The sequence below is a fragment of the Mirounga leonina genome, unplaced genomic scaffold (genome assembly GCF_011800145.1).
Source record: "Mirounga leonina isolate KUSES-001 unplaced genomic scaffold, KU_Mleo_1.0 Mir_447, whole genome shotgun sequence".
Lineage (NCBI taxonomy): Eukaryota > Metazoa > Chordata > Mammalia > Carnivora > Phocidae > Mirounga > Mirounga leonina.
In genome coordinates, this window is record NW_023270757.1 from 13,921,086 (window position 1) to 13,946,902 (window position 25,817).

Sequence of the window (25,817 nt, forward strand, 5' to 3'; positions counted from 1 at the left end):
CCCCGCTGAGCAGGGAGCCCAATGCGGGACTCGATCCCGGGACTCTAGGATCATGACCTGAGCTGAAGGCAGTCGCTTAACCAACTGAGCCACCCGGGGGCCCAGTACAGCATCCTTTCTTGATCAAAACTCTTCAGAGTATAGGGATAGAGGGTACATACCTCAATATCATAAAAGCCATCTATGAAAAACCTACAGCGAATATCATTCTCAATGGGGAAAAACTGAGAGCTTTCCCCCTAAGGTCAGGAACGCGGCAGGGATGTCCACTATCACCACTGCTATTCAACATAGTATTGGAAGTCCTAGCCACAGCAATCAGACAACAAAAAGAAATCAAAGGCATCCAAATTGGCAAAGAAGAAGTCAAACTCTCACTCTTTGCAGATGATATGATACTTTATGTGGAAAACCCAAAAGACTCCACCCCAAAACTGCTAGAACTCATACAGGAATTCAGTAAAGTGGCAGGATATAAAATCAATGCACAGAAGTCAGTGGCTTTCCTATACACCCACAATAAGAAAGAAGAAAGAGAAATTAAGGAGTCGATCCCATTTACAATTGCACCCAAAACCATAAGATACCTAGGAATAAATCTAACCAAAGAGACAAAGGATCTGTACTCAGAAAACTTTAAAATACTCATGAAAGAAATGGAGGAAGACACAAAGAAATGGAAAAACGTTCCATGCTCATGGATTGGAAGAACAAATATTGTGAAGATGTCAATGCTACCTAGAGCAATCTACACATTCAATGCAATCCCCATTAAAATACCATCCACTTTTTTCAAAGAAATGGAACAAATAATCCTAAAATTTGTATGGAACCAGAAAAGACCCCGCATAGCCAGAGGAATGTTGAAAAAGAAAAGCAAAGCTGGCGGCATCACAATTCCGGACTTCCAGCTCTATTACAAAGCTGTCATCAAGACAGCATGGTACTGGCATAAAAACAGACACATCGATCAATGGAACAGAATACAGAGCCCAGAAATGGACCCTCAACTCTACGGTCAACTCATCTTTGACAAAGCAGGAAAGAATGTCCAATGGAACAAAGACAGTCTCTTCAACAAATGGTGTTGGGAAAATTGGATAGCCACATGCAGAAGAATGAAACTGGACCATTTCCTTACACCATACAAAAAAATAGACTCCAAATGGTTGAAAGACCTCAATGTGAGACAGGAGTCCATCAAAATCCTAAAGGAGAACACAGGCAGCAACCTCTTCGACCTCAGCTGCAGCAACTTTTTCCTAGAAACATCGCCAAAGGCAAGGGAAGCAAGGGCAAAAATGAACTATTGGGACTTCACCAAGATAAAAAGCTTTTGGAAAGCAAAGGAAACAGTCAACAAAACCAAAAGACAACCGACAGAATGGGAGAAGATATTTGCAAATGACATATCAGATAAAGGGCTAGTATCCAAAATCTATAAAGAACTCATCAAACTCAACACCGAAAGAATAAAAAATCCAATCAAGAAATGGGCAGAAGACATGAACATACATTTTTCCAAAGAAGACATCCAAATGGCCAACAGACACATGAAAAAGTGCTCAATATCGCTCGGCATCAGGGAAATCCAAATCTAAACCTCAATGAGATAACACCTCACACCAGTCAGAATGGCTAAAATTAACAAGTCAGGAAACGACAGATGTTGGCGGGGATGCGGAGAAAGGGGAACCCTCCTACACTGTTGGTGGGAATGCACACTGGTGCAGCCACTCTGGAAAACTGTATGGAGGGTCCTCAAAAAGTTGAAAATAGAGCTACCATATGATCCAGCAATTGCACTACTGGGTATTTACCCCAAAGATACAAAAGTAGGGATCCGAAGGGGTACGTGCACCCCGATGTTTATAGCAGCAATGTCCACAATAGCCAAACTGTGGAAAGAGCCAAGATATCCATCGACAGATGAATGGATAAAGAAGATGTGATATATATATACAATGGAATATTATGCAGCCATCAAAAGGAATGAGATCTTGCCATTTGCAACGACTTGGATGGAACTGGAGGGTATTATGTTGAGTGAAATAAGTCAAACAGAGAAAGACATGTATCATATGATCTCACTGATATGAGGAGTTAATTGCAGGAAACAAACTGAGGGTTGCTGGAGTGGGGGGGGGACGGATGGGGTGACTGGGTGATAGACACTGGGGAGGGTATGTGCTCTGGTAAGCGCTGTGAATTGTGCAAGACTGTTGAATCTCAGATCTGTACCTCTGAAACAAATAATGCAATATATTTTAAGAAAAAAAAGAAGAAGAAGAAGGTAGCGGGAGGGGAAGAATGAAGCGGGGGAAATCGGAGGGGTAGACGAACCATGAGAGACGATGGATTCTGAAAAACAAACTGAGGGTTCTAGAGGGGAGGGGGTTGGGAGGATGGGTTAGCATGGTGGTGGGTATTGAGGAGGGCACAATCCGCATGGAGCACTGGGTGTTATGCACAAACAATGAATCATGGAACACTTCATCTAAAACTAATGATGTAATGTATGGGGATTAACATAAGAATAAAAACAAAACAAAACAAAACAAAAAAATAAAATAAAATAAAATACAAAAAAAATAATAAAATAAAAAGAATGAATTCTTGTCATTTGTAATGACATGGATGGAACTAGAGGGTATTATGCTAAACAAAATAAGTCAGTCAGAGAAAGACAAATACCATATGATTTCATTCACATGTGGAATTTAGGAAACAAAACAGATGAATATATGGGAAGGGAAAAAAAAGAGAGAGGGAAACATAGCATAAGAAACTCTTAACAATAGAGAACAAACTGAGGATTAATAGAGGGAAGTAGGTGGGAAATGGACTAGATGGATGATGGGTATTATATATAAGTGATGAATCACTAAATTCTACTCCTGAAACCAATATTATACTATATGTTAGCTAATTGGAATTTAAATAAAAATTTGGAGAAAAAAGATATTCTCCTATATTTTCTTTGAGAAGCTCTATGTTTTGGGGTGCCTGGGTGGCTCAGTTGTTAAGAGTCTGCCTTCGGCTCAGGTCATGATCCCGGGGTCCTGGGATCAAGCCCCGCATCGGCGGGAAGCCTGCTTCTCCCTCTCTGGCTCCCCCTGCTTGTGTTCCCTCTCTCACTGTGTCTCTGTCAAATAAATAAATAAAATCTTTAAAAATAAAAAAATAAAATAAAAGCTCTATATTTTAATTTTCTCTTTCATGTCTAGGATCCATCTTAGTTAGTTGTTCTAAATGGTGGGGTTCAAGGTTCATTTGTTCCCAAATACTGAAGACTCTTCTCCCCAGGGGATTGCTTTGGGGCTACTGAGAAAAATTAAATGCCATGTAAGGGTGAGTCTATTTAGAGTTCGTTCCTCTTTTCTATCAAAGCAGACATAGATCTACATTGAGAACTAGAGCTACATGTAGACATATTCTTCATAAACAATCATATCCTCTATAAATACAAACAGTTTTCTTCCTTTCTTTATGCCCAATATTTCTTTTTCTTGACTTATTACAGTGGTTATAATCTTCATAAAATGATGAGTAGAAATGATGAGAGTGAAAATTCTTACTTTAATGTAAATCTTTGGGAGGAAGTGTGTAATATTTCACCATTTAGTAGGATATATTTATTGTAGGTTTCTTACACTTACTTTACTGACAAAGTTCCCTCAGAGTTTTTATCTGAAATGGCTGTTGCTTTTTCTGCATTTATTAAAATGATCATATGGTTTTTATCCTTTATTCTGTTAACATGGTGAACTGAACTGATTGGTTTTTCAAATGTGAAACCAAACTTACTGTGATAGTTAATGTGTCAACTTCACCATGGACTGCCCAGACATTTGGTCAAACATTATTCTGGGTGTATCTGTTGAGGATATTTCTGGATGAGAATAACAATAACATTTGAATCAGTAGACTAAATAAAGCAGACTGCCATCTGTAAGTTGGACATGCCCTATCCAATCAGTTGAAGGCGTGAATAGAACAAAAATGCTGACCCTCTCAGGAGTAAGAAAGGACTCCTCCTTCTGTTAAGGTGGAACATCAGTTTTTTCCTGACTCTGGACTAGAGCTGAAACATCAACTACTGTTGGGTCCACAACTTGCTGACTACAGGTCTTGTGACTTCCCAGCCTCTATAATTGATGAGCCAATTCCTTATAATAAATCTCTCATATATATCCTTTTGGTTCTGGAGGAAACTGACTAATATACTTGAGTTCTGGAGATAAAAGCCACTTAGCCTATCAATTATCCTTGCTTTACCACAGTTCAGCTGTTAACATGTATCTCTATTAAAGAACATGAGGGGCGCCTGGGTGGCTCAGTCAGCTAAGAGTCTGCCTTCAGCTCAGGTCATGATCCCAGGGGGTCCTGGGATCGAGCCCCATGTCAGGCTTCCTACTCAGCAGGGAGCCTGCTTCTCCCTCTCCCTCTGCCCCCTGCTGGTGCTCTCTCTCAATCTCAAATAAATAAATAAAATCTTTAAAAAAAATAAAGAATATGAAATGGATGTATGATTTTAGGTATTTCCCTATAAGTTGCCTTAATTTAAGCTCACAGATTCCTATACTTGCACAGTGAAAACCACCCTTCTATTTTACTTCCTACTAGTAAGTATTCTCTCATTAAAATGATATAACTTCCAAAGTGTAGTAATGGAGAAAGGAGCCATATAAAGAAATCTCTTAGAAATTCCATTTTTTAACATTTGGCATTAAGAAACAGAGAAATGTGGATAAATATAAAAAGATTATCTCGGAGAGTAATTCAGGCAGAATTTAAATAAAATAAGCCAGTCTTCAATGATGTGAAGAAAATATGAACTAGACCATTTCTTGAGTCATAAGCAAAAACCAAACAAGATTCCCTTAGTCAATAAAATATCAACAGAGTTATATTCCTAGTGTTCAAAAATCTAAATCATTAGCTCCAACAGTTTGCAATGAAGCTTCTTTTTAATCACTTCCCAAACATTCAAATACTCCTCTGGACTGAGAAAGAGCTGACCTAGGAATAGTTGAAAAAGTGATGGTAAGAAAAAGTAAGATTAAATAAAGGAATAGGAATATCTCAGGGAAAGGAGGATGATGGAAGTACAATCAACCAGAATAATGTATAGACAGCTGCTTAGGGAGGTAAGGAAGACTGAGAGATGAAAAAAGGGATGCTGCTCTGGAAGAATGTGTGGGAGGACCAACAACAGGGCACATTACAGGGAAAAGAGCAGATCTCATAAGTTTAAAAGCAATGAAATCACTATCAGTTCAGAAGTTGTTATTCTTCTCCACTGTTATTCCTATAAGACATCATGTAACTTCCCATGTATCATTATCTTTCCTGGAATCATCCTCATCCTCTTGTTATACCAAGCATCTTAATCTAGCTAACATCCTTCATATTTCACTTTAAATGAATAGAGACTAGGTCAGTTCCCCCTTCTATAAACAATCTGATGCCATGAATATGTAGCACAAATAAAGGTTGCAATTAAGGACTTCGTTGTGTGATTATTTTATAAATGCCAGTCTCTCTTATCTGGGAGAGGACAAAGATTGTGCTTATCCTGCTCATCACTACAACTCTCAATCAAAGTGGTCAATAAATACTTTTTGAATGAATTAATAAATTGAATGACAAAATATTTCATCCTTTGATATATTTCAACAATGAATTATTAACACTAAAGAAAGCATCTGTTTGCACTTCTTTATTTCCTTCTTTCACTGTCACTTCCAAGGTGCACTTACTAAATGCTGGGCATTGTTCTAAGCACATTACATTTAAATTCAACTTTAAGAGGCTGGAATAATTACCATCCCCACATAAAAAAAAATAAAATGAGAAAACCAATGTACAGAAAGGTTAAGTAGCTTGGCCAAGGTCCCTCGTGGAGCAAACCCAGAAACCCTGGTTCTATAATTCATTACTAATTAATTATCAAAATAATGTCCACAAAAACCTACTGAGAATAAGTAGCCTATAAAATATTTAAAGGTCTAGGATTTCACATTTTAGTTCTGCAATTCTCACATATGTATAGTGAATTAAAAAATCTCAGTAACTGATTCTATTTTTAACCAGTCTTTTATTTTATTTTATTTTATTATGTTATGTTAGTCACCATACATCATTAGTTTTTGATGTACTGATCCACGATTCATTGTTTTCGTATAACACACAGTACTTCATGCAGTACATGCCCTCCTTAATACCCATCACCAGGCTAACCCATTCCCCAGCCCCCTCCCCTTTAAAACCCTCAGTTTGTTTCTCAGAGTCCATAGTCTCTCGTGGTTTCTCTCCCTCCGATTCCACCCCCTTCATTTTTCCCTTCCTTCTCCTAATGTCCTCCATGCTAATCCTTATGTTCCACAAATAAGTGAAACCATATGATAATTGACTTTCTCTGCTTCACTTATTTCACGTAGCATAATCCCCTCCAGTCCCATCCATGTTGATGTAAAAGTTGGGTGTTCATCCTTTCTGATGGCTGAGTAATATTCCATTGTATATATGGACCACATCTTCTTTATCCATTCATCTGTTGAAGGGCATCTCGGCTCTTTCCACAGTTTGGCTATTGCGGACATTGCTGCTATGAACATTGGGGTGCATATTGCCCTTCTTTCACTATCTCTGTGTCATTGGGGTAAATACCCAGGAGTGCAATTGCTGGGTCATAGGGTAGCTCTATTTTTAATGTTTTGAGGCACCTCCATACTGTTATCCAAAGTGGCTGTACCAACTTGCATTCCCACCAGCAGTGTAAGAGGGTTCCCCTTTCTCCACAAGATCCCCAACATTTGTTGTTTCTTGACTTGTCAACTTTTGCCATTCTAACTGGTGTAAGGTGGTATCTCAATGTGGTTTTGATTTGAATTTCCCTGACAGCTAATGATGATGAACATTTTTTTCATGTGCCTCTTAGCCATTTGTATGTCTTCTTTGGAGAAGTGTCTGTTCATGTCTTCTGCCCATTTTTTGACTTGATTATTTGTTTTTGGGGTGTTGAGGTTGAGAAGTTCTTTATAGATCTTGGAAATCAGTGCTTTGTCTGTAGTGTCATTTGCAAATATCTTCTCCCATTCTGTGGGTTTCCTCTGTGTTTTGTTGACTGTTTCCTTTGCTGTGCAGAAGCTTTTTATCTTGATGAAGTCCCAAAAGTTCATTTTTGCTTTTGTTTCACTAGCCTTTGGAGATGTACCTTGAAAGAAGTTGCTGTGGCCGATGTCGAAGAGGTTACTGCCTATGTTCTCCTCTAGGATTTTGATGGATTCCTGTCTCACATTGAGGTCTTTCATCCATTTTGAGTTTATCTTTGTGTATGGGGTTAGAGAATGGTCAAGTTTCATTCCTCTGTATACAGCTGTCCAATTTTCCCAGCATCATTTATTGAAGAGACTGTCTTTTTACCATTGCATATTTTTTCCTGCTTTGTCGAAGATTATTTGACCATAGAGTTGAGGGTCCATATCTGGGCTCCCTATTCTGTTCCACTGGTCTATATGTCTGTTGTTGTGCCAGTACCATGCTGTCTTGGTGATCACTGCTTTGTAATATAGCTTGAAATCGGGCAACGTGATGCCCCCAGCTTTGTTTTTCTTTTTCAACATTTCCTTGGCAATCCGGGGTCTTTTCTGATTCCATACAAATTTTATGATTGTTTGTTCCAGCACTTTGAACAATGTCATTGGAACTTTGATAGGGATGTTGAAGGTATAGATTGCTCTGGGTAGCACAGACATTTTAACAATGATTATTCCTCTGATCCATGAACATGGAATGTTTTTCCATCTTTTTGTGGATTCTTTGATTTCTTTCATGAGTGTTCTGTAGTTCCTAGAGTATAGATCCTTTACCTCTTTGGTTAGGTTTATTCCGAGGCATCTTATGGTTTTTGGTGCTATTGTAAATGGAATCGTTTCCCTAATTTCTCTTTCTACAGTTGCATTGCTAGTGTATAAGAAAGCAACTGATTTCTGTGCATTGATTTTGTATCCTGCCACATTACTGAACTGCTATATGAGTTCTAGTAATTTGGGGGTGGAGTCTTTTGGATTTCCCACATAAAGTATCATGTCATCTGCAAAAGAGAGAGTTTGACTTCTTCTTTGCCAGTCTGAATACCTTTTATTTCTTTTTGTTGTCTGATTGCTGTTGCTAGGACTTCTAGTACTATGTTGAACAATAGTGGTGAGAGTGGGCATCCTTGATGTGTTCCTGATCTTAAGGGAAAGGCTCTCAGCTTTTTCCCATGAGGATGATATTCATTGTGGGTTTTTCACAGATGGATTTTATGTGCTTGAGGAATGTTCCCTCTATCCCCATACTCTGAAGAGTTTTAATTAGGAAAGTATGCTGTATTTTGTCAAATGCTTTTTCTGCATCAATTGAGAGGACCATATGGTTCTTTTCTCTCCTCTTATTAATGTGTTCTATCACATTGATTGATTTGCAAATGTTGAACCACCCCTGCATCCCGGGGATAAATCCCACTTCGTCGTGGTGGGTGATCCTTTTAATGTATTGTTGGATCCTATTAGCTAGGATTTTGTTGAGGACTTTCGAATCCATATTCATCAGGGATATCGGTCTGAAATTCTCCTTTTTGATGGGGTCTTTGCCTGGTTTGGGGATTAAGGTAATGCTGGCCTCATGGAATGAGTCTGGAAGCTTTCCTTCTGTTTCTATTTTTTGAAACAGCTTCAGGAGAATAGGTATTATTTCTTCTTTGAATGTTTGGTTGAATTCCCCAGGGAATCCATCAGACCCTGGACTCTTGTTTTTTGGGAGGTTTTTGATTACTGTTTCAATCTCATTCCTGGTTATTGGCCTATTCAGGTTGTCAGTTTCTTCCTGTTTCAGTCTTGGAAGTTTATAGGTTTCCAGGAAGGCATCCTTTTCTTCTAGGTTGCTTAATTTATTGGCATATAGTTGTTGATAATTTCCGATAACTGTTTCTATTTCCTTGGTGTCAGTCGTGATCTCTCCCCTTTCATTCATCATTTTATTAATTTGGGTCCTTTCTCTTTTCTTTTGGATAAGTCTGACCAGTGGTTTTTCGATCTTATTAATTCTTTCAAAGAACCAGCTTCTAGTTTCGTTGATCTGATCTACCTGTGCTTCTGGTTTCTAATTCATTGATCTCTGCTCTAATCTTAATTATTTCTCTTCCAATACGTGGCTTAGGCATCGTTTGTTGCTTTTTCTCTAGTTCTTTAAGGTGTAAAGTTAGTTGGTGAATCGGAATTTTTCTGTTTTTGAGTGAGGCTTGGATGCCTATGTATTTCCCCCTTACGACCACCTTTGCAGTATCCCATAGGTTTTGGACCGATGTGTTTTCATTCCCATTGGTTTCCATGAACTGTTTAAGTTTTTCTTTGATTTCCTGGTTGACCCAAGCATTCTTGAGTAGAGTGGTCTTTAGCTTCCAAGTGTTTGAATTTCTTCCAAATTTTTTCTTGTGATTGAGTGCCAGTTTTAAAGCATTATGGTCTGAGAAGATGCAGGGAATAATCTCAGTCTTTTGTTATTGGTTGAGACCTGATTTGTGACCCAGTATGTGGTCTATTCTGGAGACACTTCCATGTGCATTTGAGAAGAAGGAGTATCCTGCTGTTTTAGGGTGGAATATTCTGTATATACCTAGGAGGCCCATGTGGTCCAGTGTGTCATTCAAAGCTCTTGTTTCTTTGTTGATTTTCTGCTTAGATGATCTGTCTATTGCTGAGAGTGGAGTATTGAGGTCTCCTACAATTAACATATTGTTCTCAATATGACTATTTTGGTTAACAGTTGGGTTATGTAGATGGCTGCTCCCATGTTGGGGGCATAGATATTTACAATTGTTAGATCTTCTTGTTGGATATGTCCTTTAAGAATGATATAGTGTCCTTCTGTGTCTCTAACTACAGTCTTTAGTTTAAAATCTAATTTGTCTGATATAAGAATTGCTACCCCAGCTTTCTTTTGCAGTCCACTGGCATGGAAGATGGATCTCCATCCCTTCACTTTTAGTCTGGATGTATCTTTAGGTTCAAAATGAGTCTCTTGTAGACAGCATATGGATGGGTCCTGTCTTTTTATCCAATCTGCAACGATGTGCCGGTTTACGGGAGCATTAGGCCATTCATGTTGAGATTTATTACTGAAAGGTATGACTTTATGGTCATCATGTTGCCTGTGAACACCTTGTTTCTATAGATTATCTCTGTAAATTTCTGTTGTCTATCACTCTTGGGGTCTTTCTCCTTTTATAGAACCCCCCTTAATATTTCTTGCAGGGTCAGCTTAGTGGTCACATATTCTTTCAGTTTCTGCTGGTTCTGGAAGCTCTGCATCACTCCATCCATTCTAAATGACAGCCTTGCTGGATAAAGTATTCTTGGCTGCATGTTCTTCTCGTTTAGTACTCTGAATATGTCTTGCCAGCCCTTTCTGGCTTTCTAGGTCTCTGTGGATAGGTCTGACATTATTCTGATTTTCCTCCCTCTGTACATAAGGAATCTCTTCCCGCTAACTGCCCTTAAGATGGTTTCCTTGGTTCTAAGATTTGCGAGTTTTACTATTACATGCCAGGGCATTGGCCTGTTTTCCTTGATCTTGGGAGGGGTCCTCTCTGCCTCTAGGACACGAATGTTTGTTTCATTCCCCAGATTAGGGAAGTTCTCAGCCTACGATTTGCTCAAATATATCTTGTAGTCCGCTCTCTCTCTCCACCCCCTCCGGGATTCCAATAATTCTGACATTGGAACGTTTCATGGTGTCACTTTTTTCTCTGATTCTATTTTCATGGATTCTGAGTTGTTTTTCCCTCGCCTCCTCTTTTCCCTTTTTATCTATTAAATTGTCCTCCAGGTCACTAATTCGTTCTTCTGCCTCATTTACCCTAGCTGTTAGATTATCTAGGTTAGATTGGATCTCATTGATAGCATTTTTAAATTCTGCTAATTCAGCTTTCATTTCTGCCCTTAGAGACTCTATGTTGCCATTAATTGATTTCTCCATTCTAGCTATTGTCTTCACAGTTGCTAGCCTGAATTCCATCTCCGACATCTTGGTTATATCTGCATCCATCTGTAGATCTTTGGCATAAGTCATAATCTCTGAGTCTTTCCTATTTTGGGAGTACCTTCTCCTAGTCATTCTGTTGAGGGGTGGTTGAGGGAATGTATAGAGTCCAAATTATTGACCACAACCCAAGCAAGATGCACCTGTTTTATAGGGACCTTAGGGTTGCTGGCCTCTTGTTCTCCCAGCCTGTCTTCTGGGTTAGGGGCCTGGCTGCACTCTTACTCAGGCAACCCTGTTTGGGCAGAGTTGCCCTGCCCCCCTGTGGGGTTGGGAGGAATGGGCTCAGTGGAAACCAGTTTTGGGGGGCTTTTGTTCTCTGGTAGTTTTCCCTAGCAGCTTTCTGCATCTCTTCCAAGAGTCAGAGCAGAAGAGATCATTTCCAACCCTCTGCCTCAGAGCAGAGAGATCACAGTCCATTCTTCAGTGAGCTCTCCAGGCCACATTATCTCCATTTCTGTCTGTGCTGCTATAAACTGCAGCATCCTGGGTTGTATGACCCTTAGCAGCACTCCCAGTCCTCACCTCCAGGTTGGGGCACAGGGGCATGTCTCTGCCCTTTGTGCTTCTAAAACCACCAGCCGCCCCCAGTTCCCCCTCATGGCCCCACCGCTCCAGGTTTCAGTCTGGGGGGCTGCCCTAAAGTCCGTTCCCCATCACTACCAGTCTGCGAGTCTGTGCCCTGTCCCCAGCACAGGAAGCTTTTGTGCTCCTCTGTTATTTCACCTTCCTGGTGCCAGTGCTTATGGCAGTTCCCTCCCCCTTCCATTTATCTTCCAATATCTGCCTGCAGAATCAAGGCTCCGCGCTTCATACTTTGAAACCAACCACCTGCGATATTCTGTTTGTAGAGATCCAGATCTATCTCAGGCTGATTTCGTGGGTGTTCAGAGTGGTCTGGTAGATATCCAACTCAATTCTGGGGACCAGTTGGAATTGGTCCCCTACTACTCCACCATCTTCCAGACCTATCAGTAACTGATTCTTGATGCTGAGCTCTTCTTTTTTAGTAACTGAAAATACTACATGAGATTTTAAGTAAATTAAAGTTTTCATACTACCCATTGCTTTTACATATTGCAATCCTGATGCCCAGAGCTTTTGCTGGAAATGAACAAATCTATGTCAAGACTAAGGTAGTCAGTAAAGCAGATGTCCTTTTTTTTTTCCCTTATAGAACAAAGAAATAAGCATCCTATTTACTGAATTTATCATGATGACTACAAAAGATTTACTATGCAATGCTAAAAACATTTATAACACTTTTTTCCTTTAATAAAACCCAACTGATTAAAATGACCACTGTGCATACTTTGTTTAGAAAAGAAACCATAAAGTATCACCTTCATATGACCTAATTATGTGATTACCACATTAACTTGAAAATCTCAATTACCCTTAACTTATCTGAGTATCAGTGGACCGGTGCCAAAGTTCAGTTTGTATTCTGAACACTAGGAAACTGGAAAACTTATCTACATTTGGTCTTCAGATGCATTAGATATAACTGTTTCTTACCCTACTGTGAACTAGATAAAACACTGCCACAGGAAGTGGAACTTAGGCTATTCTGTGAAGATTTCTAATTCAGGATGTTGATGTAGGTTCACTCAAGTTTTCACTGGGTACAAGACCCTTAGATATATGCCTAATAATCTTCCATTCTTTTCTAGCTTTCTTCCATCAATTTATTTCATTTTTTTCCATACTACACACATAGCGCCACCTGTACTCATCCTGTATCCCACCATGACTCCATGATCCCCCACCACTGACCTAAATAAGTAATAGAGTGAATGCTAGCAAAAATAACCCAACCAATAGCTGATTTCTAAATGAACTTGAGAATGCCCACCATCATTTCATGGTCTTTGATTAATGCATACACTGTTCAGGAGCACACAGAAACTGCATTGACAACATCCTTCAAACATTATGGGCTAATAAGGGGAAAAGCTTAAAATGATGGCATTTTCAGGGCACCAAAGTGACTCAGTCAGTTGAGCATCTGACTCTTGATTTGGGCTCAGGTCATGATCTCAGGGTCATGAGATTGAGCCCCATGTCGGGTTCCACGCTCAGTGGGGAGTCTACTTGAGATTCTCTCTCCCCCACCTCTAAAATAAATAAATAATATGTTTGGTTTTTTTTAATGATGGCAATTTCTGGTTTTTTTTTTTTTAAAGATTTTATTTATTTATTCATGACAGACAGAGAGAGAGAGAGAGAGGCAGAGGGAGAAGCAGGCTCCCCGCAGAGCAGGGAGCCCGATGTCGGACTCGATCCCGGGACCCTGGGATCATGACCTGAGCCGAAGGCAGACGCTTAACCATCTGAGCCACCCAGGCGCCCAATGATGGCAATTTCTACATAGGAGAAGCAATAACATGGAAAAATAACTGTGGCGATAAGCAGATGACAGAAAAGTAACATTAAATACCATTACAGATTAATTGGTTTTTATTTTTGTTTGTCTTTGACAGGGGCACAGACCTTTACTTTGCACATTACACCCACAAGTTTGAATTGTGATAATAAAGATTACTTCTATAAATAATTCTGAACTTAAGTCACTAGTTCAAAATAAAAGAAGAAAAAATTGTTTATGAATTACCAAGTAATTATGCTATATTCTTTCTGCTGAGAAATAGTTTAAAATGTGACTTTCTATACATACAGAAATTTTACAAACTTTTTTTGACAGTTTGTACAATCAATTCCATCTCTGATAGAAAGTAGAAGGATAACTTTCAGTAGCTGATGTGCTAAACTTGTGAGCAAACCACCTGATTCTTCTCTCTATGCTGGTACAGAATCTTCAATTCCTCAGCTTCTCTTCAGTACTGCACATATGTAGCAACATGATGGCAGGACTGTACTATGTAATTACCACTAGATAATTATAAAACCATCCTTTGTTATTTTGTGGCTATTCAGCACAAGCAATATTTAACTTTTAAAAAGAAAAAGAAAAAAAGAATTTTATATACTGCCTTTAATAAACCAAAAATGTTTCAAATGTTTGAAAAGTAGTAATTCTGATAAAACATAAACACACTTGCTGAGTGGGGTAAGAGACACTGTAATGTAGTTCAGTGTCAGCCTAAGAGAAAGACAGTGAATTTGAGAGTGTTCTGAAAGCCACCTCTCCCCATTTTCTTGCACAGCACCCTGTGTGACTCATGCTTAGTCCATCCTACCGTGTGTATTTAGTACTTACTTCTCTCTATGCTTACCTGTCTCCCACACCAGTAGTGCCCACAAGCACAGTGGTTCTCAACTGCAGGCTATTTGCCCCCCAAGGGATATCTGAGAATGCCCGGAGACATTTCTGGTTGTCCAGTAGGCAGAGGCCAAGAAGCTGCTAAAGATGACGACAGTGCTGAGGTCAAGAAATCTTGCACTAGTTTAGACTGCCAGAGGACAGGGACTGTCTACTACTTGCAGCACTCTGCTCAACCCTACCCCCAGGCACACAGCGGGCACTCAAATATGGGACAAATAGTTGCATGTGTACATGATAATTCATGTCAGTGTGAATTTTTAAACCATCGTTCTCTATGTGACACTCTTTAAAGAGTTTCCTTTTCTTCCTCCTCCTGCCTCAGAGATGTTGTGGACTGAGACAGAGCATATATCTGTGATTAATGTCAAAACTGCAGTTCTATCCTGAAGCAAAGGGGTGAGGGGGAAGGCACACTGGCCAAGATTCCAGTTCCTCCATGCGACATAGGAAAGTTCTTAACCTGACAAGGACCTCTAGTGACTTGAAGCAGATGACCTCTCAGACTTCTGATTGGAAGGATTACTTTAATCATTTTTACATCTAAGAACATTCACCTCATGTAACAATTTTCCACAGGGGCTACCCAGCTTTTATTATGGCAGTCAAGGCCCTGCAGTATTTTACACCTCGGGCACAGCTGCTGTCAAGTCTGAAGTAACCATAATCTTTAGGTCAAGCTTTTATTTCACCATAAAAGGCTTTAAATATGAACATGCCTGGTGATAAATTAGGTTGACAGGCATTTCCTTTTACTATGATTCAAAGGAAGACATATATATCTATCATGTTGTTTGGTGTAAACAACTTACGAGTGTAGTCATAATTCATATAGCCTAACTAGACTACAATTTCACAGAATTAACATACCATGGCTATAAATTACAAGTCACTTACACTTCTTGGAGTTGTCTTATGAACTCTAATAGGAACTCATAAATTGAAACAAATCTACAGAATGATAGTAGCTGTGCACGTCTTCAGTAAATGTGACCGTGTAAAAACCCATGAAATGGCTTTTCCAGTTGTTCAGTGTAAATATGTGGCTGTGTTATCCAGTAGCACTATGCTACAATAACTACAAACAAGACAGAGTCAGAATGCTTGAAGTTCATTAGGCCAGTAAAAATTCAGAAATAACAATATAGGGCATATTCTCTAGGAGCCCATGACAGACATCATCGTCTAAAATGCAGAAGAAAATGACAACAATGCAATGAGACAGACCAACACTCTAAAGAGAGAAGGGGCAACTGACATCTTCTCCTCCATCTGTGGATGCATGAGGAGAAGGGGCCCAAGACTGGAGGGTGGGACTCTGCAGGCATTTTCAAAAACTATAAAGCCAGGAAGAAAGCTTGGGGGCTCTCCAGCTCTCTTCTCACCTGTTTCTTTTAGAGAAAGTATCTGGGGGTAGAGCTCTCTCAGGTCAAGTCATTTGGTCTTTGGGTTCCTGGATAGCTCTGAAAAGGGATGAAAAAGCATGGGAATGACTATGAATGATTTATTTTAGGTGTTAGGCTTTGAAAGGGAGGCATAAAAAGGATCTTATGATTTCCGTCTAGGACTCTACAATACCTTCTACAAAACCCTATTTTTTCCTCTCTAGTGATGTTATCATATGAAAGAAACCATAAACTTTATAACTGAACTATTCAAGAGATGAAATGATACCTTACTCAGAGCTATGTTATTATTTGTCCTTAGCTACTGTCACAATAATTAAGTGATTTCCACTAAAAACACTCTTTTGGTAGTCTTCTGTAATTGTGTTATTGTTGTTAATTGTTTGGCAAAGTGTGGAGTTGACAGGGAAAGGACAGAACTATGAATCAGTTTGGAAAACACCTAGTTGGAAAAAACTCTTTGCCCTGCAATGAAAAGAGAATCTACAAGCAATTAAAAAAGGAAAAGGTAGCTTTGCTACAGCAAAGCCCCAAATGTTGCTTACAAAACAACTGGACTAGCTGAACACAACTAATGCTTGCCTATCCACAATCATTCCTTCCCTTGGACAAGTAATATAGTTGAAGGTCACACCATCTAACAATCCAACATCTCTGCGGCCCTCAAACATGGATTCTGTAGGTTTCTAGTGATTATACTTCTACTACTACCACCATAAACATATGTACTCCTACTGTGTGCATTTTACTGTAGAGAAATGTCAGGTTCAGAAGGGCTAGGTGGTTTATATAAGGTTGTCTAGTCAGTAAGGATCAGAGCCAGTGTGTAGACCGAGCTCTCTGACTCCAAAACTGAGCACATACCACCCTGTCATCACGCCACCTCACCTGACATAGCTCCACTGTAACATGGACACCCTGGTTCCATTTCCCACAGAATAAAACTGTGCCTCTATTAGAGAGTATCTATCACACCCCACATCAAGTTTGTGAGAACGAATACCCATTCACAGAGGCATGCATGACAGAGATCATCTGCATCACAGGACATTTCTGGGAAGGAACCATGGTTCTATGCACAGAAGAAAAAAATGGTCTTCTGAGAAGCAGTAGTCTCTGTGTTACAGCTCTTACCATGGTGGTGGGATCATGACCCGCAAATACTCTTTGATGACATGGCTGCCACCACCGCTGCTGCTGCCATTACTGCAGAGAAAAAAATTTTCCCCTAATTTCATTATGCTTTTGACAAGCTCTAAATTGGCCAAAATGCAGCCCTTTTTTGCCTGGAAGGAATGAGGTCCCAAAAGAAAGGCTGCAATGAAGAATGGAGAGGCAAATGCCAAAAATCTCCATGAAAATTAGGATGTAGATTTCAGTCTTGCAACTACTCATTTTGTAAAGAAAATGAATGGTAGATTTAGTTTGAAATATTTATAATAAAATATATTAAAGGATTTGTGATTGAAATAAATATCAAAAGTGATGACTGGTGGTATTTTGCAGAGCATTATCTTTCTAAGCAGTTGTGTGCCAGAGAGAATTTGCACATGCATTTTCAGGGCATTACAAATAACAGAGCCTATACCAAAGTCATTATTTTCCAAGTCTAGATGCTGCCACCTGAAAAATATCACAAACAAGAGGTCATGCTTCATGCTAATCTATGAAGTCAATCAGGAAAGCCGGCAGGTCCCTTGCCCGTCTTAACCAAGTATGAAAGTGCAACACGTGCTCACCGTGAGGAAGAGCACAACTCAAACCAGTCTATCCCTTAAGATACCATCTCAAAACTACAGCCACGCCTGAGGATGCCGGAAAAGGTTGTGGTACTACAGACATGGCCTCAGAGCACTACAGAGTTCCCGATGAGGTCTGCGGCCAAAGAAAGGAACACCACTTCACGTGCTCTGGTAAAGGGAAGAAACATCTCTGCAACCAACAGGCAGGCCAGCAGGTTCTCCACCTAAAGCTACGTAGACATTTGAAAATGCCAGACATTTGAAAATGCTCCTGAGCCTAGTCAGATCTCACAGACCAAGTGGCCAGCAATCTTTTTCTGAAAAACTCCAGAGAGTAAATATTCCAGGCTCTGTGAACCACAGGATCTTTGTCCCAACTACTCAAGTCTGTCATTGTAGTATAAAAGCAGCCATAATAACAAACACATAAACAAATACGCACAGCTGTATCCTAACAACTTTATCTACAAAAATGGCAGGAGACATAGCTTGCCAACCCCGAACTTAGAAAAACAGGTGAGGTGGCATTTGACTCTTTGACTAGGCAGTTAACACAAAATTAAAAGACAGGAGTTATCAGCACCCATATCACCATTTTTGAAATAACTAAAGGAGGCTCTGGAAATAAGGCACAGTCATAAGTGTTACAGCTCTGGTATATCTCCAACCCAAGCTAAAGGCAACTGGCTGTAATGTGCCACATTATTCACATTATAAAGATGGAGAATAATTTTGTATTAGACAAAAATGTCACTGTATCCCATCTGAGGTTAATGACTTGCTATGGAAATTAAAGTTAATACATCAAATTATGAGACAGTTTGATAGAAAGGGAGTATTTTTCCCCACAATTCAGTTAATTGATTTGGTACTGCTGGTAAGGAAAATGTGGAAACAAGCCAAAAGATTATAACTATTTCACAAAACAAAAAAAGAGGAAGCTGAAAATTTTTCAAGTGCTAAATTTTAAAAACCATTGTGCCATTAATAGAAGCTGGTCACACTCTCCTTTCCAGGAGACTTACTTGATAAGACTGTAGCACAAATTCCATGCAAATCTGCCAGCAAAAGAATGGGAGAGCTGAATGATTAAGTGAATCCAGATCAGAGACATTCCGCTCAGCTCTTGGAAGCGCCTTTACACTCAGCTCCGTGGAACCTGAGTCATGGTTCACCGCCCTCCGTGTAAAAGAAAGGGCAAAACAAGGGCAAGCAACAAAATGGTGGACAGTTTTGCCTCCATTCAGAGGTGAAAAATAAAAATGTTCCAACATACACAACTGTGCATTGAGCCTTTCAGCTTTCTGTGCTTCATCCCACCTAAATAACTGAATGATTACTTGTCTCGTATCACTGACCAAAAAATTATCCTTTTAAAATTCTGTGTCCATTCCTCCCACCCCATAGAAGAATTTCTGCTAAAACACAGGGAGGCATCCAGACATAAGCTCTACACTAGAAATCCAGAGGATTCCACTATCCAGTTACCAGCACTGTCCTTTTAAGCCTGCATGCACTCACTCTGTTTCTGAAGGGGAGGCCCAGTGGTCCAGCACTGACCTTCCAAAGTATATGATTGTTCACACTAGCAAACTAAGCATTCCCAGTCTTTGACAAAAACTCCCTAATGCCTTCTGAGTAACTAGAGATGAAAGCAAAATAGTTAGGGCCAGACGCCAGCCTTCAATTCTCAAGCTGCCATATTCTGTCCCTAGCCAACTTAACCCAAAATTGAACTGAACAAGAATTTTCTGATTTTTCCCAGGTTCTAAAACCCATGAAATAGGAAGAAGGCATAACAATTCTGACCACTTAGAGATTCTGAATGAACTGACAACAGTTACTGGCTTTGATTCTCCTTCTTTTGGGCTTAGGTATTCTTCAAAAATTACTTAGAATGGTAATAGACATTCTTAACCTTGTAGAAATTGCTGTTTACAATCTGATAAAAAGCTATGGACCCAAACTCCAGAAAAGTGCACATATAAACACATGTGAGGATTTTCCATATAATTTTATAGGGCTCACAGATCACTAAGTCCTCTCCTTGGACTCCAAGTTAAGTACCCCTGAAAGGAAGGATAAAAGATCATATCCTGTGTATTTTGTCTATCTTACTTGGCAAGTAAGTGTAGCTACCAGAATAGTTCATTATCACATAAAATCTTTAATTTTATTCAATATATATGCAGGAATTCTACAGAGCTTTAAGAAAGCACTGAGATAAATAAAAGCACAGCCCCACTTTTCTAGGAACATAAAAAAAAAAAAATGTAGTCCAAAGGCTTTTACATGACCAACTACCAAAAAGAAATTGAAATGAAGCCCCAGGAAAAAGCCATACTGCATGGGGAAGGGTGCTTCTGCTACTTAAAGTAGACATTGAAAGATACATTGGTTCATAACCAATAGAAAATAAAGGGATTGAAGGTAGGGAGAGAACAATTCTTTAGAAGGGGTGCTGCCTGGTCAGCTCAATATGAAAATAGAATAAGGTATAGCGCTTGGGTAAGAAAAGAGCACAGAAGGCCTCTGTGGGAAATACTGCCTGCAGACTACCCAACAACTATGCCTGAAAGTATATGGTGCCCATAGTAGAAGCAAGGTGAGATGGTGGTATTTACTATCACCCAGAACTAATTCGACAACAGCACTTAAAAACTCTCAGTTCTCTCAAAGCTCACTAATCGTATCTGAGGATCAGTAAGCAAAGGTCAGCATGAATTGGCAAAATGTTTGTATAACATCATACAATGAGACTTTTATTAGAAACAAAATGTTGCTCTCTTAAATACATATTGTTTTCAAAATGAGCTATGAAAATCAATTTTATGTTTCTTACTCTAATAAAAGAAAGCTTGATAGTCTAGGTAGCTTAGGACTGTCTCCAGAGCAATTTGAAAAAACAAAGGGATTGATTAGATTATTACTTTGGAAGGATTGAGTGCTTCTCGAAAATGAATGCAAACAGCCAAGTTAATTCAAACTATGGGTCAAAGCAGAATAAATCATGTTTAAATCTCTCAATTTTATCTTCAAAAAGTAAAGGCAGAGAGTCTTTACTCCATCATGGTTCAAAATGGCTGAGTAAGCTAAAGTGATTAAATAAACAGACTATTATATGCCATCAGTTCAATCAAGTGAGAACACTCTGGCTGTCAACTCTTAGTGAAAGGAAGATGTTTGATGCTTTTCATAATAAATATCCATTCATAAAATGTGCTGAAATGAACAAAAAAGATCTATTGCCAAGATCTTTCACAGAGAAAAGTTGGCAAGAAATTTTCTAACATCTAAAATAGAAAAGTATCAATTAATCATGAAAATGGCTCCAATAATGTGCTATATTTTGTTACATATTATCATATTCATCCTGATGCTTTAAACCATTTATAAAAAGACATCACATAAAAATGCAAGTACTAGGCATCTCAGGAAGCAAAAATTTTTAAAAATATGTGTTTGGTCCCCACCCCAACTGCAAAATTAAAACATGCTCATTGGAGTAATGTCAAAAAGTAACAAAGGATACCATGAGGAAAATAATAACCACCTAGGAAGAACCACAACCTTTAATGTACTTTTTGTCTTTTTTTTTTTTAAGATTTTATTTATTTATTTGACAGAGAGAGAGACAGTGAGAGAGAGGGAACACAAGCAGGGGAGTGGGGGAGGGAGAAGCAGGCTTCCCGCTGAGCAGAGAGCCCGATGTGGGGCTCGATCCCAGAACCCTGGGATCATGACCTGAGCCGAAGACAGACGCTTAATGACTAAGCCACCCATGCGTTCCTTTAATGTACTTTTTGTACACTCATCTAAGTGCACTTCTGTCACGGGAACCGTACTTCACATGAGGTCTGTCTTAGAACACACTCAACAAGGTCCCGTGGCACTAAGTATTCACCTAACGACACTGTTGAATGGCTCCACAGTATTTTTCTATGTAACTGCACCAGGATTTATGTCACTAATCCTCTACTGCTAGACACTGTCAGCTGTCAGGCTGTTTTGTTTTGCTGTTTTAAATAATGCTACGTTGAACATCTTTACAAATAAAATCTTGCATGTATCTGTACCTATTTCTTCATATCTATTTCCTTAGCTCAAATTCTTAGAAATAAAATGCCAGATCATAGAGTATGCACATATTTAAAGTTTTACAGACCTTTTCTCAAATTTCCTTTCATAATATTAGACCAATTTACAATGTCACTAGCAATACATGTCTTAAGCCAACTCAAGTTCATCTTTATAATTAGTTATATTTCTTAAAATATGAAGTAATAGAATAAAATCATATTACCCTACTCCTAAGAGGATAAAGAGGAAGAAACAACTAAATATGCTTAAAATGACAAAATATGTCAATTTTCATAAATTGTGTAATAACACAAAAACTATTTAAATAATATTCCTGGTTACTGCTTTTATGACTTTACTCCCAATTTACATACAAAGTACATGCAAAGTAGTAAATTCCAAGGCGCCGGGGTGGCTCAGTTGGTTAAGCATCTGCCTTTGGCTCAGGTCGTGATCTCAAGTTCCTGGGATTGAGCCCTGCATCTGCTTCCTCCTAAGCGGGGAGTTGGCTCGTCCCTCTCCTCTGCCCCTCGCCCTGCTCGTGCTCTCTCTTTCTTGCTGACTCTCTCAAAATAAATAAAATCTTTAAAAAAAAAAAAGTACTAAACTAAATCACACAAATGTTTTTATTTTATTTGTAAATGAATTTGAATGTCTCTACACTGCATGCTTATTTTATTCTTAAATGTATAAAATATGTGAATGATAGTCAAATTCTTAATGTAGTGTTTTTTCAATGTTATTTCTAAATTGTATACTTATATGTCACTGTCCCATTATAATGACCTATAGCACTCAACTAAAATGGTCAATTCTGGTTATAAGAGATACTCAACAGCCTCCACCATAAATATGCATTGTTGACCCCACCCAGTTCCCAAGACATTCTTCAACTTCTTAGAAAGCCAACTCCCAGCAACAAATGAGATGTAACAAGTGGTGCCCATATTTCATGAGATGTATCAAATCCCCCCATGAGCAGCAACTGAATATAATTAGATCATGGCTAGAGAAATTGATATTGGGCTTCTGAGTCCAATAGAAAAGGTTCATTATGGTTTTGTGGGTTTTTTTAAGATTTTTATTTATTTTTTTGACAGGGAGAGACACAGCAAGAGAGGGAACACAAGCAGGGGGAGTGGGAGAGGGAGAAGCAGGCTTCCCGCTGAGCAGGGAGCCCGATGCAGGGCTCGATCCCAGGAATCTGGGATCATGACCTGAGCCGAAGGCGGACACTTAACGACTGAGTCACCCAGGCGCCCCATTATGGGGTTTTAATTTACAGCTCAAAGGCATATATATATGTGGCCTTGGAATTGTTATAAGTGAACTATCAAGAAATATGAATCCTGTAGGCTAGAAAAAGCCCAAAATACCGAGGACCTGATGGAAAATGGCACATTAAATGAAATATAATATTTGGAGAGAATAAAAAGATAAAAAGCTTCTGCTGTCCCTTCAACCCATTAATCCAGAAGTTGAATATAGGATCTTACAATCTAAAAGGAAGAAGAGCAATTTATCACATTCTAATCCCTTTTCATTAAAACAAACAAAAAAGAGTGAGGAAAGAGAAAAAGGGAAAAGTCATATATATCGTCATCTTTGTTATTACCATTTGCCTTTCTACAAGGTCTACTTGTATACATGTACCTGTGTGTGTGTGTATATACATACATATTTTAACCCAGAGCATAATTCTACTGTTTACATTATCAAATAATGTATTATAAGAAATTACTATTACTGCTGCATCTCTTCCAAGGAGTTAGCTGAAGCTAATGAATGCCATCAAATAATGGCTACAGAATTCAGACAGTTATGCAAAGTTACTCATATTAAAAAGAAATAAATTTCTGGGTAAGTCACAAAACAGTTAACTTTCTTTAATGCAGCTAATTGGTAACTCTTAAGATTACAAATTCAAAAGACTGATACTATAATTAATATCAGGTAAACTTATTTCCATTCAGAGGTAACCATAAAAATGGGGATTTATTTTATAAAGCTAAATCCAAACTCAACTGAATAAGAGATGCTATAGCACCTCTCCTAGAATAAACAGGAAACCAAATTATATTTGGAAACATAAGAATCAGTAAATTATAATGAATAAGTAACAAATATAGGATGGAGAAACCAATAAAAACAATGAAAACCCACACACAAATGCAAATGATTATAAAAGTGTACTGCAGTGGTTGTCAGTCCTTGCACTCTCTCTTTTCCCTTTTTCTCTTCCCTCACTCTTTTTAACAAGTTTGTAAAAAATACCAATGAACAGTTCACATACCCAGAGATTCAGACTTACCTGTTCTGGGATGGGGTCCCCATACCAATTAAAAATTCTCCAGGTGACCCCCATATTAGAAGACGATAAATAGGTTAGAGATAAACTGGTTAAAAAATTATTTTAAAACTCAATTTCAAGTAAACAATTTGAAACAAGAAGACATGGAAAAATTAAGTTTGCAAGGCACCTGTGTGGCTCAGTCGGTTAAGCGCCTGACCCTTGGTTTTGGCTCAGGTTGTGATTTCAGGGTCCTGAGATAGAGCCTGTGTTGGACTCCCAGGAGTCTGCTTAAGACTCTCTCTCTCTCTCTCTCTCTCTCTCTCTCGGTAAGTGATACCATAAAGCGAAACAACATTAGAATAATTGGGATCCCAGATGCAGGATCTAGTTACAATGTAGCTGTAAAGTGCTGCCTTGTCTTTGCCCCCTGCTCAAAATAAAGCTGTTACCTTTCTAGCCCTGTCTGCCATGGTGCTTAGCAGCCAGGGATGCATGGTCTCAGACATGTTTACCAAGTAAAACACTGACTTGAGGGGCGCCTGGGTGGCTCAGTCATTAAGCGTCTGCCTTCGGCTCAGGTCATGATCCCAGGGTCCTGGGATCGAGCCCCACATCGGGCTCCCTGCTCAGCGGGGAGTCTACTTCTCCCTCTCCCACTCCCCCTGCTTGTATTCCCTCTCTCGCTGTGTCTCTCTCTGTCAAATAAATAAATAAAATCTTAAAAAAAAAAAAAAAAAGAATAATTGGGATCCCAGAAGAAGAAGAAAGAGAGGGGCAGAAGGTATTTTGGAGCAAATTATAGCAGAGAACTTCCCTAATTTGGGGAAGAAAACAGGCATCAAAATCCGGGAGGCACAGAGAACCCCCCTCAAAATCAATAAAAATAGGTCAACACCCCCATATCTAATAGTAAGACTTAAAAGTCTCAGAGACAAAGAGAAAATCCTGAAAGCAGCTCGGGAGAAGAGATACGTAACCTACAATGGTAGAAACATTAGATTGGCAACAGACCTATCCACAGAGACCTGGCAGGCCAGAAAGGACTGGCAGGATATATTCAGGGTACTAAATGAGAAAAATATGCAGCCAAGAATACTTTATCCATCTAGGCTGTCATTAAAAATAGAAGGAGTGGTAAAAAGCTTCCAGGACAAACAGAAACTAAAAGAATTTGTGATCACCAAACCAGCCCTATGAAATACTGTTTAAAACAAACAAACAAACAAAAAAAGACTCCCTCTCTCCCCCTCTGTCCCTCTCCACTGCATGCTTGCACTCTCTCAATTAAGTAAATAAATCTTCAAAAAAAATTAAGTTTGCTCTCTGCCTCACACCATACAATGAAATCAATTCTAGAAAAGAAATTATAAAATTAATAAATGATAATCTAAATGACTGTTACTACAATATTCTAAAGTAAGGAAAGGCTTTTTGAGCATAACACCAAATGTTGAACATACAGGTTACAAAAGAAAACTGGCAGACATGACTATCCCTAATTAAATACAAAGCTCATATAACATAGCAAGAAAACACTAATGAAAAAATAGAATGTAAAGGACAAACAGCAGGAATTTTTTAAAACATAAAATGATGAATAAAGATGAAAATGTTCAACCTCTTATAGAACTCAAAGAAATGCAAATGGAAGCAATTTCCATTTTTCCTCAATAAAATTAGAAAAAAAAATAGTGTTCATATCCAGAGCTACGTAAGGGTACAGAGAACTAGGCAGAGAGAAATATAGTTGTAGAAATTATAAACTGACATTCTTGAGAGAAAATTGGCCCAAGACAGTGAATATAAACATCTTCCAGAGATTGTCCTGGGAAAGACCTAGAAATGCATTCACATGGTTATATGTTTGTTAATTTACAATAGTAAAAGATTCTCATTTGATTCTGTTAAAGGAATGATCCCCTCCATTT

General features: G+C 38.9%; 1 protein-coding gene and 1 non-coding gene across 15 annotated transcripts in view; one reads left to right on the forward strand and one right to left on the reverse strand.

The window, feature by feature from the left end:
- Positions 1–25,817, reverse strand: part of KDM4C (lysine demethylase 4C) — a 457,231-nt gene that overhangs the window by 227,362 nt on the left and 204,052 nt on the right. The window lies entirely within an intron of this gene.
- On the forward strand, positions 24,265–24,395 carry LOC117999099. Its single transcript, XR_004676212.1, has one exon. It is a non-coding gene; the product is annotated as a small nucleolar RNA SNORA63 (small nucleolar RNA).